The sequence below is a fragment of the Oncorhynchus gorbuscha genome, linkage group LG24 (genome assembly GCF_021184085.1).
Source record: "Oncorhynchus gorbuscha isolate QuinsamMale2020 ecotype Even-year linkage group LG24, OgorEven_v1.0, whole genome shotgun sequence".
NCBI classification, from domain to species: Eukaryota; Metazoa; Chordata; class Actinopteri; order Salmoniformes; family Salmonidae; genus Oncorhynchus; species Oncorhynchus gorbuscha.
In genome coordinates this window covers 34524462-34543923 of record NC_060196.1, presented here as the reverse complement: position 1 = coordinate 34543923, position 19462 = coordinate 34524462, and the positions used below count along the sequence as shown (strand labels likewise).

Sequence of the window (19462 nt, the reverse complement as noted above, 5' to 3'; positions counted from 1 at the left end):
CAAGACATCAGTCAGGAAGTTAAAGCTTGATCGCAAATGGGTCTTCCAAATGGACAATGACCCCAAGCATACTTCCAAAATTGTGGCAAAATGACTTAGGGACAACAAAGTCAAGGTATTGGGGTGGTCATCACAAAGCCCTGACCTCAATCCGATATATTTTTTTTCGGCAGAACTGAAAAAGCGTGTGCGAGATAGGAAGCCTTTACAATCCTGTCTCAGTTACACCAGCTCTGTCAGGAGGAATGGGCCACAATTCCCCCAACTTATTGTGGGAAGCTTGCAGAAAGTCTCCCGAAATGTTTGATCCAAGTTAAACAATTTAAAGGCAATGCTACTAAATACTAATTGAGTATTTGTGATGAAAGAAAAAAAGCTGAAATAAATCATCCTCTCTATAATTCTGACATTTCACATTCTTAAAATAAAGTGGTGATCCTAACTGACCTAAGACAGACATTTTTTACTACGATTAAATGTCAGAAATTGTGAAAAACTGAGTTTAAATGTATTTGGCTAAGGCATATGTAAATATCTGACTTCAACTGTATGTGCAATGAAGGGGAATCTGAACTCGGTCACTGAGTTCATATGGAGCTGTCTATACATACAGTAGGCTAAGCTTTAAGTAAAACTTGCTCATGCACCGTGCGCTTTTTCCACGTTTTCCCCTGCAATATGGCTATAGCCTACTGTATAGGTAATGTTTATTATCACAGCCATGGTGGCCATCAATAAACTATGACTGAAGTCCTAGAATTTAGATTGTTACAGGCTAAGGCTATACAATGCTTACATAGTCTATGCATAACCACTGCAAACATTCTTTTTAATGAATAACAATATTGCTTGCCTTGTATGGACGACCTAAAGTGGAGTTCAACAATACTTGAGCCAAATCCCTGTTTTAACAATCCTATTTTAGTTCCAAAATTGCATATTGAAACATTTACATTCGACTGGGTTATAGTTTGTTAAGTAGGTCAGCAAGTGGAAGGCATTTTATTGTTCATAATCGATTATTTTGAGTATAGTTCTATTGTAGCCTAAATGATAGGCTACTGATGTTACATGGTCATATGTATGAATATGTATGTGCGAGCCCTATATGTAGAATATGTATATAGGCTATGTAGCCTATATTTGTTTTATACAGATCCTAAATTGTGTAAAAAAAATATACAATTTGAAAATAGATCAATTATATAACACCAAATTGTGTTATCTTATTTATGCTTTTGCGCATATGATTTACTGCCGTATCAAGCGGTTGATCTAGTGTTCTTGATAGAAAGGCGATACAACAAGTTAATTGAAATAAAATCTGTGGAAAAAATCCTAGGTTCAAGATGAGTCATAGAAACGGCATTGTTCCTCGGAGATTCAGTCGATGACCATCGCCGAAAGAAGAGGGAGTTCATATGGCTGTCCACTATCTGTCAATGTTGTAAGCTTGCCTGGTGCTGCCGACACGGCGCGCATAACAACCCATTTAGTTACCATCATTGCACTGCTTCTTGTCCCCTCCCCTCCAGACATAGACAACAACACACACCTTAATAATAGGGGCGCGCCTTCGACATAGCCGGCGACCAATAACCCGTCTGTCTGGACTGAGACCAAGGGGATGAGCGCTAGCCGAGGCCCAATCAGCGCTTTTGTGTTGCCTGCCGGTGCCGGGGACTGGTCGCGAGGAGCTACTGCAGCGCTTCAGGATCTGAAAGAGAACCCCGAGCTTGTGGAACCTGAGGGGAAAGTCGAGTCAGGTGAGTCCGAGGATATGGATAAGGCCTAACTGAGATGGAATATATTTTTTGAAATTGCGGCGGCAGGATTTGGATTCTTTCGGTTGGAGTAAACTCTCATTGGGTAGTAATAATCGCATCCAAGGTTATGGGGGGTGATATGGGGGTGATAGGAGTGTGTGTGTGTGTGTGTGTGGGGGGGGGGGGGGGGGGTGCTGCAAAGATAGACAATACAATAACATGGTTCATATATTGATGCAAGCTGATTTGCAAGCGACCAACAACCAACGGTTCAAAGTGACTAATCAAGTTCTGGGATCATTTGATACTACATGTCGCGCTTTGTCATAAAGGACTCATGTGAAAGAAACAAAAGTTTAGAGAGATATTAAAGATTCGTGCAATGGCAACAAATCCGTTTCATTGTTTAATTTCGCGTCTCTGGGGGTTAACTCCGATTGGCGGAGAAAGCCCTGCGTGTGCCCGGGTGGATACACAAGCAAAGCATGTGCACACGGTGAATCCTCTAAGTAACACAAATATTTCGCTTTAAAACACCTTGTATGAAGCATATCCGTGTGTAAGACCAACGTAGTTGTAGACACAAGACTAATGTGATAGCTTCACAGAGCTGTGTGGATGAGGTTACGGTGCACTGTAGTTGAGGCTGTACAATTTATATTTTTTTAAATCCGAAAATCTATCAGCCATATACGTAAGTGAGGACGTTCTTAACTTGTTCCATATGCACTCAAATGGCTGCCTGACGCATGACGTGTTGTAAGACTTGAAATGTAATTCTAACGCGAATGCATGCATTGATTGTCACTAAGGGGCAACCACTGATTAGCAGCGGTAGATGTCTAGATGACTTTAGGAAAGAAACGCAGATCAATCGCTAATATGGGCCGGCTTTTATTCTCGGTGCGGCAGACAAGTCAATCGTGAGACAGCGCCTAATTTATTTAGATAGGCAGACTGGGTAGAGCTGAGGCTACTCAACTGGGCCAAGCCTAACTGTCTGATCCTTATGCGGCTTTGGCAACATTTTGGGGAGTCCGTGTGTAGACTCTCTTGCCAGGCATCTGTTGGAATATATATACATTGGTTCCCACTGATAATAGTTTTCACCCATTTATCAGCCTATCGATGGGATTGCCAAAATACTTGGATTGAATTCAATTTAAATTATTTTACCCTTCCCTCGTTGAATTACTTTCTAAAATTTAATATGACAGCAGGAGCGCAGTGTCTATGTAGGCCTGGCTATTGCCTGCAGTTTACAGAACAATGTAAGGAAAAGTCTGCTGAATTGATGAAGACTAGTTGAAACACAGGAGAGACCATTCGTAAAAGTTCCAAATAAAGCCTATATCCATAGCCACAGGAATTAGGGGTGCTAAGCACCCCTGAATAATCAGAATTGAATAAAAAAAATAAAAAAAATAATCATGTACAAAACATATTTTTCACAAAAATAGTGCACTGGGCCTTTTACATTATATATATTATACAAGGTTGAAGCATCTCCAGCACAGGGTAAACATATTTTTCTCTGCTTTGGCAAAAAAGGTAGCTGTATAATTAAGAACAGTATCTTGCAGGATTCAGTAATTGTAATTTTAAGAGTTGTTGCCTTGTCCCTTTCTCTGTGATTGTCATTATAATGGGATCCAGAACAAACAAACTCTGTCCTCGAGTATTTACATCGAAAGGTGCAAAGTTATGGACAAAGACACAAAACAATCACATCAAATTAAAATTGGGAAACAACCACTTTTTGTGCAGTATTAATTTACCATCCTTACAAACCACTTAATGTACATTACTGTATTGTAAATAGGCTAGTCATCTAGGTTTGTACCTGTAGACTTTCCATCAACATAAAGAAAAACAATGCACAATATAATAATTGAGACACCAAGTGGTTTGAAACGAGATGTGATGATGTGGCTCAGTTGGCAGCATGGCACTTGCAACGCTAGGGTTGTGGGTTCGACTCCCACGGAGGACCAGTACGAAAATGTATGCACTCACTAGTGTATGTTGCTCTGGATAAGAGTGTCTACTAAAATGGAAAAGGAATGAATAGATCATTTCAGTTTTTACATAGAAATAAGTTGCATTTGCGAAGTATTTAAAGAAACTGGAAAACATATATCAAGCAAGTATTTTTATATTCCACAAGTATTATCAGATTAACTGATTTGTGCAGATAAGTATAAGACTCAAATTACAAATGCTGGTAAATACTAAAATACATTTAGTTTTTTTTTAAATCACAAAAGTAGTGCGCTGGGCCTTTACTAGTCCTGTGTTAGCAGACCGATATAGACATCTTCAGCGTGGGCAAAAAAATAAAAAATTGCACCACCCCCAAACTACTTCCCCTGGCTATGCCTATATCTGTTCTATTTTGGGATCTCAACTTCAGAATGACGCAGGGGTACTCGGGCGCAATGAACAAGTTCCTTTTGGAGTTAAAACGCTGAAGCCAAGAGGAAGTATTTTCTTTCAGATCATATATGGAAATAAGACATGCATAACCTACTGTAATCTATACCAATACAAGATATGCAGGAATTAAGGATAAACACGTCTAAACATGGATCCTTCATCATGGGTCTTGTTGTCTGAATATTGTATTTTTGCTCATTTAATGTTCCCAGTCTTCATAGTCCTACAATACTCTTTGAGAAGTATTTCAACCTGTGCTTTTCCACCAGACACTATATTCTACCAAGTAATCCAAATGTACAGTACTTTCTGAGCCCTGGAAAATCTAGTGCTCAGCTCTCTATTCTCTCTCTGTGTCTACCTACCTCTCTCTCTCTCTCTCTCTGTCTCTCTCTCTCTCTCTCTGTCTCTCTCTGTGTATGAATGAATGAAAGTCTGCAGTCTGTGAATGGGACTCCCTGGTGTTGAACACTGTCTAGCAGTATGAATGAATGGTTACGGCACTGCTTTGTCAATGATGGACCATCCATGGCCATGTTCTCTAATGTGTATCACTCTACCATCCATACGCTCCTTCCCATACAGTGCCTTGCGAAAGTATTCGGCCCCCTTGAACTTTGCGACCTTTTGCCACATTTCAGGCTTCAAACATAAGGATATAAAACTGTATTTTTTTGTGAAGAATTAACAACAAGTGGGACACAATCATGAAGTGGAATGACATTTATTGGATATTTCAAACTTTTTTAACAAATCAAAAACTGAAAAATTGGGCGTGCAAAATTATTCAGCCCCCTTAAGTTAATACTTTGTAGCGCCACCTTTTGCTGCGATTACAGCTGTAAGTCGCTTTGGGTATGTCACTATCAGTTTTGCACATCAAGAGACTGAATTTTTTTCCCATTCCTCCTTGCAAAACAGCTCGAGCTCAGTGAGGTTGGATGGAGAGCATTTGTGAACAGCAGTTTGCAGTTCTTTCCACAGATTCTCGATTGGATTCAGGTCTGGACTTTGACTTGGCCATTCTAACACCTGGATATGTTTATTTTTGAACCATTCCATTGTAGATTTTGCTTTATGTTTTGGATCATTTTCTTGTTGGAAGACAAATCTCCGTCCCAGTCTCAGGTCTTTTGCAGACTCCATCAGGTTTTCTTCCAGAATGGTCCTGTATTTGGCTCCATCCATCTTCCCATCAATTTTAACCATCTTCCCTGTCCCTGCTGAAGAAAAGCAGGCCCAAACCATGATGCTGCCACCACCATGTTTGACAGTGGGGATTGTGTGTTCAGGGTGATGAGCTGTGTTGCTTTTACGCCAAACATAACGTTTTGCATTGTTGCCAAAAAGTTCAATTTTGGTTCTTCTTCCACATGTTTGGTGTGTCTCCCAGGTGGCTTGTGGCAAACTTTAAACGACACTTTTTATGGATATCTTTAAGAAATGGCTTTCTTCTTGCCTCTCTTCCATAAAGGCCAGATTTGTGCAATATACAACTGATTGTTGTCCTATGGACAGAGTGTCCCACCTCAGCTGTAGATCTCTGCAGTTCATCCAGAGTGATCATGGGCCTCTTGGCTGCATCTCTGATCAGTCTTCTCCTTGTATGAGCTGAAAGTTTAGAGGGACAGCCAGATCTTGGTAGATTTGCAGTGGTCTGATACTCCTTCCATTTCAATATTATCGCTTGCACAGTGCTCCTTGGGATGTTTAAAGCTTGGGAAATCTTTTTTGTATCCAAATCCGGCTTTATACTTCTTCACAACAGTATCTCGGACCTGCCTGGTGTGTTCCTTGTTCTTCATGATGCTCTCTGCGCTTTTAACGGACCTCTGAGACTATCACAGTGCAGGTGCATTTATACGGAGACTTGATTACACACAGGTGGATTGTATTTATCATCATTAGTCATTTAGGTCAACATTGGATCATTCAGAGATCCTTACTGAACTTCTGGAGAGAGTTTGCTGCACTGAAAGTAAAGGGGCTGAATAATTTTGCACGCCCAATTTTTCAGTTTTGTGTGGTTAAACAAGTTTGAAATATCCAATAAATGTCGTTCCACTTCATGATTGTGTCCCACTTGTTGATTCTTCACAAAAAAATACAGTTTTATATCTTTATGTTTGAAGCCTGAAATGTGGCAAAAGGTCGCAAAGTTCAAGGGGGCCGAATACTTTCGCAAGGCACTGTATGTGTATGGAGAGACCTGTGGCCCTGATCATGCTCAACTACATGGGGTAGAAGAGGAATCCATTACAAATCTCTTTTTTGGGTGGCTTTAGCATATTCTTGAATTCTGTTCCTGATATAGAACATCAATAGTTCATCATCAAGGAGGTTTTACCCAGTTTAGGTAGTATGTGACATATAATGTTATTTATTTATTTGATTTCTTTGCGGTTCTTTAACACAATTGATGTGCTCCAGTACACTGGCGCTGCCCGTGAAGGGATTTGACACAGTGTGCACACTTTAATTTCCATGTTGCCTTATCGCTACTGACTGCCTGGTGTCGCAAAGCCCATGAGGCCTCTGTCCTCCTGCATTTCTGATGCGACATTGTGCCAAGATTCAACCCTGACAAGTTCCTATTGATACAGATTCAGTTCCGCAGAGAAAGGTATGCTATTGCCTTGATAAATGTTCCACTGGTCGGTTTCTGTAGATGTGTATCATCAATGCAATATTTCAGATTGATCACAGATTATGGCTACAGCCAGTCCCTTGGCTCAGTAGAACTTGCCGATTTGAATTTTTATCATCCGCTAAAACTATCAGATTCTGCATCATTCTAATTTTAAGGATAAGCAACCGCTTCCTCTCCTGGGAACAAATCTGTTCCAAATAAACATTGCTTATAAATGAGATTTTAGGCCTATATCGGACAAACTGGGCAGTTTTATTTTGGCCTTTATCATTTTTTGAGGGAAAGATCACAAAAGCACTCAATGTAGGTGGCCTTGGCTGTGCTTCAGGGTTGTTGACCTTGGTCAAAAGAAAAAAAGGTTTGAAAACGGACGGGCTGCCCTTTTAAACGCCCCCTTTGTCCCAGACACAACAAAGTGACAGCCTCTAAATAAACGACCAGGGCACCTGCGGTTGGATAACAATAAACCAGGTGCCCTCCACTGATGTGCTTAGGATGCAGTCACAACGACCTCTGATGAAAGGTTCATGTTGTGTTTGAGAAGATTCAATGTTGAATATCCTAATATTGATCTCATGACCTTCAGAGGGAGGGGATTTGTCTCTCATGGTGTGGGGGGAAAATACGGTGTTGATTGCACTCACCCATTGATTCAGACACTCCGTGCTTGTGTTTCAAGAGACCTGTGTGTGTGTGTGTGATGACCCTACCACCGTGTTGGCATGTCCAGATTGACTCAATGGCCCTGGGTTGGGCAGGGGACTGATGTGCTCTCTCTCACAGATAAAGCATGTGTGTCTTGACACCAGCTGTTCACATTCCCTGTTGGTTCTATACAAAAGCAGAGTCATGACAACACCATTACCTCAGACTTTCCTATGACAGAGTGTACAGGAAAGCTCTCTGAAAAATATCATGAGTGTACGACTTATTGGTCTGGAGAAGCTATGGCCCGGCAGCTTTCCCACTTACGTTTTTATCAGAGCTGATTATGACGGGGTAGGGTACATTTTAAGACCGTAGCCTTTAATGTTTTACTTAAAAGGAGGTCAAATTTGCAGTTGTGTCAGTCAGCTTTGGTACTACTATGTTGCTATGTTATTTCCAGCATTCAAAAGTAGGCCTATGTTTTTGAGCTCAGAAATATTTGCAGTGCAAAAGGATTGTCATTACCCAACACAGCCTGTGGTAACTTCTGAAAGCTTCTGTGTCCAACAACTCCTTCCTTGTGTTTTCAGTCATGGGAAGAGGGATCCTTAGCACCCTATTAAAATCGATGCTCATTTAGTGGTCCGTACTTATTTGAAATTAAGAGATAAACGCTCTCTGTTCGAGGGGAGAGAAATCTGTATAATTAGCTCTTAATCAGTAAAATTTTGTTTCTTTAAGAATCCGCCCAAGTGAAACTCCTTTGAGGGCGAGAAGCCTTGTCGGTAGCTGGCACGTGGCGCTAATTGATATGTGTGATGGTAATGAATGCATGTAAAGTGTAACTATAAACAAGGGATTTATCTTGCATAGCAACGTGTGTACAACGGGAGTGTGAAAAAATGTCTTCACAGGCTTCTAATTTGTTTCTGACATGCCCAGGAATAATGTTTTGCAAGCGATATCGCAGTTGATTCACATTGCGATTGTGCACATTCAAGCTTGTACGGAAAATTGAGTATTGAGAAGAACACTGTGATGCAGTGTTGGTTTTAGCCATTTTCTCCCTTTCTACGGGTCATGAAAGGTCAGCCCAGCTACTGATGTCCCGTTAACTACATGTGTAGTTTGTGTTATGTTTTAACCTAGTTAACCTGTGCTGTTCCTTGAAATAATTGTAATTCAAAAGCAGTACCGGTCCAAGCCAATGAGTAAGCCTTCAGTTTTAGTGAGAGCCAAGGCATTCCCAAAGAGGAGTGTTGAGGCATGCATTGGGGGATATCCTTGCTTGTAATGTGGGTTCCATTCAGTGGAAGTTCTGAATCAAAAATGGGTAGACTAAATGAAATTTCCAGCAGCTGCAGGCTTTACATGCTTACACATATCCATTGGTTTACCAAAATCTGTCATTCTGAATCCGGAGGTGAGAGGGGAAGGTAATTGGCTAGACTTTCCCACAGATATTACACTGGTATTTGGGGTGGCAGGTAGCCTAGTGGTTACAGCGTTGGGCCTAAAGGTTGCCGAAAGGTTGCTGGATCGAATCCCAGAGCTGACAAGGTAAAAATCTGTAGTACTGCCTCTGAACAAGGCAGTTAACCTACTTTTCCCCGGTAGGCCGTCATTGTAAATAAGAATTTGTTCTTAACGGACTTCCCTAGTTAAAGGTTTAAGTAAATAAATAAAGCATTTTTCATTTTTTTATTTTATTACATTGGCCCATTTGTTGTCAATCATAGAAGAACGTACCTTTTACCACTCACCTTGGAATGCCCCTTCTTTCAATGGGCAAAGCAACCTTAACCAGCAAACTGAGAAGAGTATCAATTTAATGAATTAGCAGCATGGGATATAATTGGTTTGTGAATGGGTCTCAAGAATGCTTGGTTTTGCGTGTTAAGTGTGTGTGTGTGTTTTTGGCGTCGCATCCTTGTTAACACCTGAATCGGGGTGGCTGTGTTCAGTGGGCTTCACGCAAGGCTTATTAAATCCTACGCAGAAACAAACAGCCCAGATGAATGGCTCCCTGCAACTCTTAATTAGCGGGCCGCCCCAACGTTTCGACTCGATAAGCTACAGCGGGAAGCGCAGCAAACGCAGTTGTGGAACACGTGGTCACCAAGAATCACCAGGTCCCGGCTGACTCATACCCTTTCACACTACCATGCCCACCCGAACCTTGCTGTGCTGGAATATATATTTTGTTTTCCAGTATAGTTCCAGCAAAGATGGTGGATGCGTAATCAAGCCAGCCCAGTACGACTTGGCTCAGATGAGTAGTGTGAACAGGATAGCCTTTAATTGGTTCGATCAGACGAAACTGAGACCTATTAAATGACTCCTTTCATAAGAACATTTTAGGTCCACGGGGGTCCTAATACCACCGTGTTCTGTTGTGTTGGACCTATGTGTCTGTGACCAAAAGGTTAAATCACATAGGGCACCATGATGGCTAATTGGCACCATGATGGCTAATTGGCACCCTTGTTCTGGATGAGTAGTTTGCCTCTGTTTGCTTTCACAACATCCCCATTTCTGGGTGTTCCTCGTTGGGTTAATTATGTTTTTTGTTAAGATGAGCTTAAAATGCAAATGAATGGACTGCAAAGGTAGACTGGGAGGTTGGCACGAAGGGGGTGAGTTTGTAAAAGGAACAATAATGAAAGGCTGATGGGCTGAGAGAGAAGTGGTTCTATGCTCGGTCCGTTGATCATTTGCATGACACTCGAGTGAAGATGAGTTGACAGTGGAAAGAAGATGTAGGGATAACAAGGCTACAAGAAAATGCAACTTTTACTTTGGGGTGTGTAAAGTACTGCTTAATAGACTTGTAACATCTCCATTTAGGTGAGAAGACCATTATGTACCAATATCCCCTCAGACTTGGTTTGATGAAGATAGGTGGTGATATGTATGCAGGTTTTGTATCAGGAACTGCTTGCTGTATTGGACTCATAGACTGAAGTGACACTGTAGATTGACATTGGTAACTCACTTCCCACCTGTCAATGCAAAGATGGTTCCCTTCTCATAGCACTTCCCAGATCCAACAGGCAGTAACTTCTCAGATTTTCTCAAGGTTGATTGTGCAGCTGCAGGGCTATACTACTGTAGCTCTCCTTTTGTTGCACTGTGCACATTTCACATCCTAAAAAATACCTTTTGAAAATTGCTTAGACAGGAAATCACTGTTACGCCCTGCAAAAAACAAAAAAATTATTTCAGTTTTATGTTGTGCCATGTCTTGTTAAATGAAGTTAATTTAATTGTCACCTTTCACAATGTTTTTTAATAAAACATTATATATTTTTTTTATCCACCAAAATTTGCCATTCACACATCACACCACTTTGACCCTGTGACCTTTTGTAGAACGTGTATCCTGTCACGGCTTTGCTCTTTTTAACCTTTTCTCCCTGTATTGAACTCTTGTGTCCCATGTTCCCAGGGGGAAGTGTCCTGGCTGTCATGTGTATCCCTTATCGTCACCCAAATACTGTCCCCTTCATTTACTGTATCTGTAGTGATGTCTATGCTGTTACGATTCAGCCGGAGATGTAATGTAGTGTGAACAGAACTGGTTGGTAAACACTGAACGCAAGTTCAGTCTAGTTATAGTTGAATTTCTTTGCTCTCGCTGTCTTAGTTCTCTACACTAAGGTCAGTAGGTGAAGGAGAATCTTGCACTCCATTTTTCTGTCAATAACTGTGCTGTTATCAATGGCGTCCATCTTGGACTCTCCTTCAGGACACTGTTTCTCGACGTATTTGTTTGATTCCAGCACCACCTGATTCAACTAATCAGTTCAGCCTTTGATTTGTTGAATCCAGTGTGATGAAATGGAACAAATAGCTGCAATGGTTGGGGGGTCCCCGAGGGCTATGTCCTAGTCGTCTTCACCCACAGCCCTCTCCCTCCCTCTCTCATATGAGCATGTTTATGCACTGGAACAGATTGCTATTCTACCCCTTGAGTTATTTCCTCATCCGTGTCCTTTATGGCAGTGTCAGCCCACCATGATTACAAAACTACGGTTTACCTTCTGCAATAGGGCACCTTTGTGTGGCTGTGGCCAGACCTCAAATGTATTTCGTTCGTACAGTTAGTGGCGTCAGCCCACAGAAGGCATCGGAAACGAGCAAGATGTTTTCATATGCTCTGTCTTTGTAGCTTCCTTCTCTCTTCCTTCCTGTAACCTATTTTCACCTGGCCCTGTATAGTGGAATCTTGTGTTGTCCTTTGTGTGTATGTGTGTGAGTGTATACGTGCCCATTACTCTTAGGTTGAGACATGTGACTCTGCTGATGCTATCTCCACTTGATGAAGCATCCCTCCCGTAAGAGTGTCAGTTGTGTGATTCAAGGGGTTAGTGCTCACAGGGTTTAATGTAGAAAATCAGTCTGGGTGCGTCTGTGTTGATGTCTTCACTGTACCTATTATTCTCTGCTCTCCTCTCATTTCGTGGAAGACATCGATACCCTCACTGCCCCATTCAACCCCATTTTACAAATCTCTCAGCTACCTCAGTCTCTCCAGGCCTAAGTTCCAGCACCCCCTCCCCCCCTTTTTTTGTTTAAACAACGAATGCCCCACCCTGTGGTCTGAAGTTCCGCAATGATCCCATTTTGTCAAGGTGCCAGGTTTTAGAATCAACGTCTCGCAAGAAGTAGATTTTCCTCTTTCTGCCCTGAAAGCACAGGGGCTTCATTGCCCCTCCCCCACCCCTTCTCCCTCCCTCTGACTTTTTCTCTCTCCCTGTCTTCATGTGACGTCCTGACCACTAACGGCTACATATTAAGAGATAATTCCATACCCTGAGGTTACAAACCGGCTTAGACCGGCTCTCTCACGTTTTTGACTGTGCTGGGTACTCTGGGTAATAAAAAAAGAAAAGTGAACAGAATTGTGACTTTTTTTTAAAGGAACAGGAGACATTTATACCAAGAGTGACATTAAGTCAGTGTACTGTGTCTGAGAAACACAGGCACATCCACAAATACAAATGGTGGATGGAGTAGACAACTGATTCTCATCGCAAAATGTGGTAATCGTGGGGATAACCACATATTCTCAATGAACAAGACTCAATTCATTAGAGTAGACTTGTTTGCATGGTGAACCAATGACTTGAGATGGTTTCTGATGCCCTCTTAAAATGCACTTATCTTTTGTTCCCACCCTTGCCTCTCCAATTCCTCCTTGAGGAGGCAGAGTACCTCAAGAAACAGTGTCACCAGTCATTGTTATGTGGTTACATTACGGTAAGGTAGGTCAGGAAAAATCCAGTCTCAGTGAAAATCGTAATTAGTTACTGTATACGCCACAGTGTTGTATGTCAGAATGCCTTCTTAAAGGGAAAGGGTTCCATGCTTGATATGCACACAAAATCATAATCTATAAAAGCTGGAGTATCAATGTTTTTCAAAAAACACATTTTATGTTAGATAAATTATAAACATTATCAGCTAAATATTCACACCTCAGTACCCAATAATTTCCTCATTTGAGCGTATCATGGTTTTCCAGGAAGTGCTGAATAAAAGATGGGTTCCATTGAAATAAATTCCCAGTCAGGTTCAATTAAATTAATGAAATGAGCTTACGCTCAAATTCAATGTAGAGACCTTACTGGAACTGGAGGTACTGTAACCAATTTCATTTTGATCCCAGTGTATAGGTATGTGTCCAATCTGTTTGTTGTATTATGGAATATGGTGTTTAGGATAAGTTTTTTTTTGTTTTTTTTTTGTGTGCATTCACACTACCCCCAAGCACGGAATATCCCACACCTATCTTTGAGACAACACATTTTTGTTAATGGGCATTCTTCAGAACCCATCTGACATTTGTGACCATGGGTTATGTAATTTATGTCTTTCCCAAATGAAACATGGGAAACTAGCCTATGCCGTAGGGCCTCGGATGAGCTAGATTTGTTCTCAGCAATGTAACCTAAACGTATTGGGTCCTGGACCAATTTGGTCTGTGATTGGTAACCATGATGACCCATTGGGTTCTTGTCCGTTACCGTCCGTATGGTAGTCTCCAAAAACCCAGACGGTGAGGCAGCCCTGCCGTCTGTCGGGACTTATTGGAATTAAATCCTGGGTTGTGTTCATTTGGCACCAACTGGAAGAAAACTGACTGAACTGAAGGGAAGGACAACATGGACTTGTCCAGTAAGAAACGTACATTTTTGTTTTGTGTTGCAAAAATAGTCTCAAAATAGTTTAAAACTGATGAACACAGCCCTAGTTGAAGATTCATTCCTTTTCTCGATAATGCTGCTACTGCTTGCTGCTCAACGCTGATGGTCCCTCAAGGCCACTGTCGAGCTCCGCCATGTCAGCTACCTCAGGGCTCGCGTTTGTGCGCTCGACTCTTTGTCTCCAAACTTCACACCCCCACACACTTCCTCCACTCTGCCCCCTGCCACTGGCCACCCCCCCCACCCCTCTTCACCACCACCCTCCTCCTCCTTCCTAGCCGCCCCTCTCTCCCTCCCTCAGGCGACAGCAGAACAGGAATTGATTAGTGGCATGGCTTAAAAATAGAAGGGGGGTCGGTTGTCATGGCGATGACCACAATGAGCTGTTGTCTAGTTTAATGAAGACCAGGGGTGTGTTTTAAGTATTGTGGCTGAGCAGGGGTAGTGCGAGCGGGAGGAGAGACGTAGGTGTGTATTGATGCGGGTGTGTTCGCTGCCTGAAGGAGAGATGTGCGTTTGGTGTTCAGTAGATGAGGGAGACTTGCTTGCATTTTATGTTAGTGTGCAGGTGTGCACATACATGTTTGTACAGTTGAAGTCGGAAGTTTACATACTCCTGAGACAAATGCATTTAAACTCAGTTTTTCACAATTCCTGACATGTAATCTTAGTAAAAATTGCTTGTCTTAGGTCAGTTATGAGCACCACTTTTATTTTAAGAATGTGAAATGTCTGAATAATAGTAGAGTGATTTATTTCAGCTTATATTTATTTCATCACTTTCCCAGTGGGTCAGAAGTTTACATACACTCAATTAGTATTTGGTAGCATTGCCTTTAAATTGTTTAACTTGGGTCAAACATTCTATAGGATTGAGGTCAGGGCTTTGTGATGGCCACTCCAATACCTTGACTTTGTTGTCGTTAAGCCATTTTGCCACAACTTTGGAAGTATGCTTATGGTCATTGTCCATTTGGAAGACCCATTTGCGACAAAGCTTTAACTTCCTGACTGATGTCTTGTGATGTTTCTTCAATATATCCACATAATTTTCCTCCCTCATGATGCCATCTATTTTGTGAAGTGCACCAGTCCCTCCTGCAGCAAAGCACCCCTACAGCATGATGCTGCCACCTCCATGCTTCACTGTTGGGCTGGCGTTCTTCGGCTTGCAAGCCTCCCCCTTTTCCTCCAAACATAACAATGGTCATTATGGCCAAACAGTTCCCTTTTTGTTTCATCAGACTAGAGGACATTTCTCTAAAAAAGTACGATCTTTCTCCCCATGTGCAGTTGCAAACCGTAGTCTGGCTTTTTTACGGTGGTTTTGGAGCAGTGGCTTCTTCCTTGCTGAGCTGCTTTTCAGGTTATGTCGATATAGGACTAGTTTTACTGTGGATATAGATACTTTTGTACCTGTATTCTCCAGCATCTTCACAAGGTCCTTTGCTGCTGTTCTGGGTTTGATTTGCACTTTTCGCACCAAAGTACGTTCATCTATAGGAGACCGAACGCGTCTCCTTCCTGAGCGGTATGGCGGCTGTATGGTCCCATGGTGTTTATACTTGCGTACTATTGTTTGTACAGATGAACGTGGTACCTTCAGGAGTTTGGAAATTGCTCCCAAGGATGAACCAGACTTGTGGAGATCTACAATTTTCTTTCTGAGGTCTTGGCTGATTTCTTTTGATTTTCCCATGTCAAGCAAAGAGGCATTGAGTTTGAAAGTAGGCCACAGGTATACCTCCAATTGACTCAATGATGTCAATTAGCCTATCAGAAGCTTCCAAAGCCATTATATAATTTTCTGGAATTTTCTAAGCTGTTTAAAGGCACAGTCAACTTAGTGTATGTAAACTTCTGACCCACTGGAATTGTGATACAGTGAAATAATCTGTCTGTAAACAATTTGAAAATTACTTGTGTCATGCACACAGTAGATGTCCTATGTGACTTGCCAAAACTATAGTATGTTAACAAGAAATTTGTGGAGTGGTTGAAGAACAAGTTTTAATGACTCCAACCTAAGTGTATGTAAATTTCTGACTTCATCTGTATTTATTTGAAAGCCCCCCCCACGGCAATTGTACGTGGATGTTGTTGCTTCTGAGATGTGAGACTGGTTTTCTCTGTCACAGTCTAACCCTTGATAGGCTTACTCAACCTGAGGGTAAACAAAAACCACCAATATGAAATGAGATGTTGTAAGTCTGTCAACATCTCACGTTTGCAGTGCTTACTATTGACTTTGAACTCACATCCTCTTATCCATAACTCCTGAGCAGTTCAAGCCAACCAATTACATCTCTGTTGCCATGGGCGCAATCTGCCTAATTGGCCTCATTAGTGTCAGAAACTAGCCGTATGCAAATTCTGGTCATATTCCCAGCAGAGCCCCCCATCTGAGTAATATACGTCAGTGTGTGGGTTGATCAGGATGTAGGTCCAATTAGTACATTAACCAATGAGCTGAGCTGCTGCCTCCTGCCCAGACCTCCCATTGGCTTTAAAAAAATTGCCGTGCCTTGTTGTTTTTGCTATTCCCAGACATAACTTTATCAGCACAACATTTGTGATACGGTTGACCTCAAATTCCCTTTCTAACAACAAAAATGTGTTACTTATCAGTCCTAGGTTATAGTAACATTATATATCTACATTTGTGTGAAAAGAGCACAATAAATGTGAGCTATGGACTGCCGCCTTTTGTCCGACTAATGTGAACTTTACTTGTGATCTGTGTCTACCAAACTCACAGCACTGATGGTCTTTCCAGAAAAGATGTATTTTTAGATTTTATTGTGTTGATGAATTGATTGTATATTTATTTGTAAATGGGATCAAATAATTCAGCATTAGCTGCTATTGATACCATGTAATGTTGCTTCATTGAAAAGAATGTATGAACTATTCTCTCCATCTTGTAGCTCAATGAATTGGCCCACTTACCATCACCAGTTTGTTTTTCTATGTAGTTGCACAACGTTTAGTGCAAAAGCAAAGCTAACGGTATACCTCCCAGCAACTCGTAAAGCTAATTGGCGCATTGTTCCAATTCTCTGCCCTGCCTTAGTGTGCCAGTGAATTTGTCAATAATCCGTTTTTAACAGATTTGGTGACTAATGAAAATGGGCTAGTCTACATTTCCCCTCCGTTTTCTTGAACGATGGGATTTAGACGTTCTCACTGTATGCTTCCACTGTTTTCTGCTGACAACATTTGCAGATCCAGGTAGTTTTCCAACCTGCATCAAGGTTTATTCCAATCGTAAGACCAATACTAATCAAAGTATTGATTTCTATCGACTAGATTATTTTTTGAATTTTTATAAACTCATCAATCAATGTTGATTTGAGGTACTAAGCCTGGAAACCAATATAAGGTTATATAATTACTAAGGAATGGGTATGGAGCTCTTGTCGGAAACCTTTGTAGAAACCAAGCTTTGGCCCCAAATAAACCCACATCTCTGGCATTTTGGTGCTGCTCACCATTTGGTAAGCTCATGTTCCCCCATAATGCATTTTCCTTAACTATAAGCACTATAAAAGAAAAAAAGGTGGCTCATCTGCAAATGCTATTACACCGAAGAGATCTTATTGAGTGAAATGGAGGGAAAGGTGGAAACAGGACGTCTGCAACGCCAGCGTTTCTGACCTGTATGGTGTTTTGTCTCCTGCAATACATCTCCTGCGCCGTTACGAGGTGCATGAATGGCTGCAGCATGAGATCATGAAACCAGTGTCTGTTGCTGAAGTAATATTTCTGCTTTATGTGCCCTTGGGGATGTCGCACTCTCGCCTGGTGCGTTGTCGCCTGTGTAAGCGAGTTCACAGTGTCTGTGCTCTGCTGTGCAGAGCCTCATCGGACTGCTCTCCTAATCACAAAGGATTGGCTGTTTGTCGTGACGACATTCAACCCCGAGCAGGGCAGCTCAACTGACTTAAATCTGGACTTTGTCTCTATTGTGCAGAAATGCGGGTCTGCCGTCGAATGTTAATCATAAATATCCCTCAGGAGTTCAGAGCATACAGCTACGCTAATGAAAATAGGCCCTTATCTGATCCGTTGATACTAGGGTCGCAAACGGCCTGTGGAATTCAGAAGAACTCCAAATCTGAGGATGCATGAGGGATACTCGGGGATTACAGCCAATTTAAACACCAGTCACGTGTAGGAAGCTATTTTCAGCAACTCAAATCATATGACAAAATTATATGACCTCCACATGATGTCATAATTCCAATAGCATTATTGCCATGTTCAACTGGCTAATAAATGTTCACCAGTTCGTGAAAGGTTCATAGGAGTTCTCTCAGAAATCCATTAATCACAATGTAAAGCCAGTATTTCTATGTTCCATGTTATTCCTCAGACAGTTTATATTTATCTGTGGTACAAGCACACCACCCTATGTCTATAGTTACTCTATCCTGCTTTGGAACTGGGAATGTGGAACTAGAGATTAGTCAGCCATCAATGGCCATGGGCGCTGTGCTCAAATTAAAGATGTCTGCCCTATAGCCTTAGAGAAGCTGACTCATGCCAACACTTACCTTTTCACTTCACCGACCATTATCTTCAACAAATAGGTGCCTATTCCTCATCCGCATGAACTTCCATGAAACACTATAATACAACTTTTAATGAAGTTTGTTAATTAAGCAAAGGGAGTTAATCAATTAGACTCCTTTTAATTTCAGCATATGTACATAGTTGTGGCACTATCCCTCCAAACCACATACAAGGCCAAGGGGGATAGCAGGACTGGATTGTGCATTTCCAGAAAGGTCCCAGAGCCCAGCAGCCACCTCGCATCCCCAGAGACTTGCAATGCTCACCCTGTCTGACCCTGTGACAAGGCCAGGCTTTTATAACTCCTAACTGGGTCACAGCCCAAAGTTTTGTGATACCATGCCACAAATTACATACATTACTTAGAACACCATACATAAGTGACTTATAAGGCCATGGTGATAACGGTGATGATACAGATGATTTGTAATGACAAATATGTTGACTCGATTAGGGATTCAGCCCCAGAGCATTTCACAAGAGTGAGTGTCCACTTGTGTTATGGTGATGGAGGCCATTTTGTGTGCCTGCAATGCTCGCTCGGCATCAGATGCGGTGAAGAGGAAAAGGATTAATCGAGCCAATTGAGCTGGTGGGTGATCAGACAAGCTGGATGGGTAGAGCCAGAGATTTTTTGGGAGTTTGGCCAGGATCACAGGATAGAGATGAGGGGGCAGGGTGGTGTTGGCACCCCCCCCCGCGCCTCTGTGATAAGCACCCCTACCATCAGACGAACGTAACGGTTAATAAATATATACATATATATATATTAGTAAAAGAGGATGCTCTCATAGTCTTGTGTGAAGTTGAGTCATAAGGGGGTGAAAAATGTCATTCTGCTCTTTCTCTCCCTCTCTAGCCCTGGGTGAAAGATGCAGTGCCACCAGCGTTTTGGGTTGGGGAAGGTGGGGTGCAGGAGTTGCGTCAGTGGCATGATGCAGATCATGTGAAATGAGCGGCGGATTCCACAGTATTGTTGCAAATGGCCTTATTACTGTTGTACCCCACCATCTGGAATTTGGCCTGTTTGGTAAACTCTCCAAACCAGTTATATCTAGTAGCATAGGACGATTGATTGTGTGGACGTTTTGACGTTAAGGTGTCTGGAGGTGGTGGATTTTTGGGGTGCAAAATAAAGAGGCGGACATTTTGCTGTGTGTGTGTGTGCTCTGATCTGA

The 19462-nt window shown here is 41.9% G+C and overlaps 1 protein-coding gene across 2 annotated transcripts in view; it reads left to right on the top strand.

Annotated features, from left to right (window-relative positions):
- The first annotated feature begins 1394 nt into the window (after positions 1-1394).
- Positions 1395-19462, top strand: part of LOC124012565 (transcriptional repressor p66-beta-like) — a 50015-nt gene continuing 31947 nt past the window's right edge. The window contains exon 1 of one of the 2 annotated variants that reach the window (XM_046326339.1): positions 1395-1766. The gene's annotated coding sequence lies outside the window, so the exon portion shown is untranslated. The remainder of the gene's footprint in view (positions 1767-19462) is intronic. The other variant, XM_046326340.1, reaches the window with a different exon arrangement.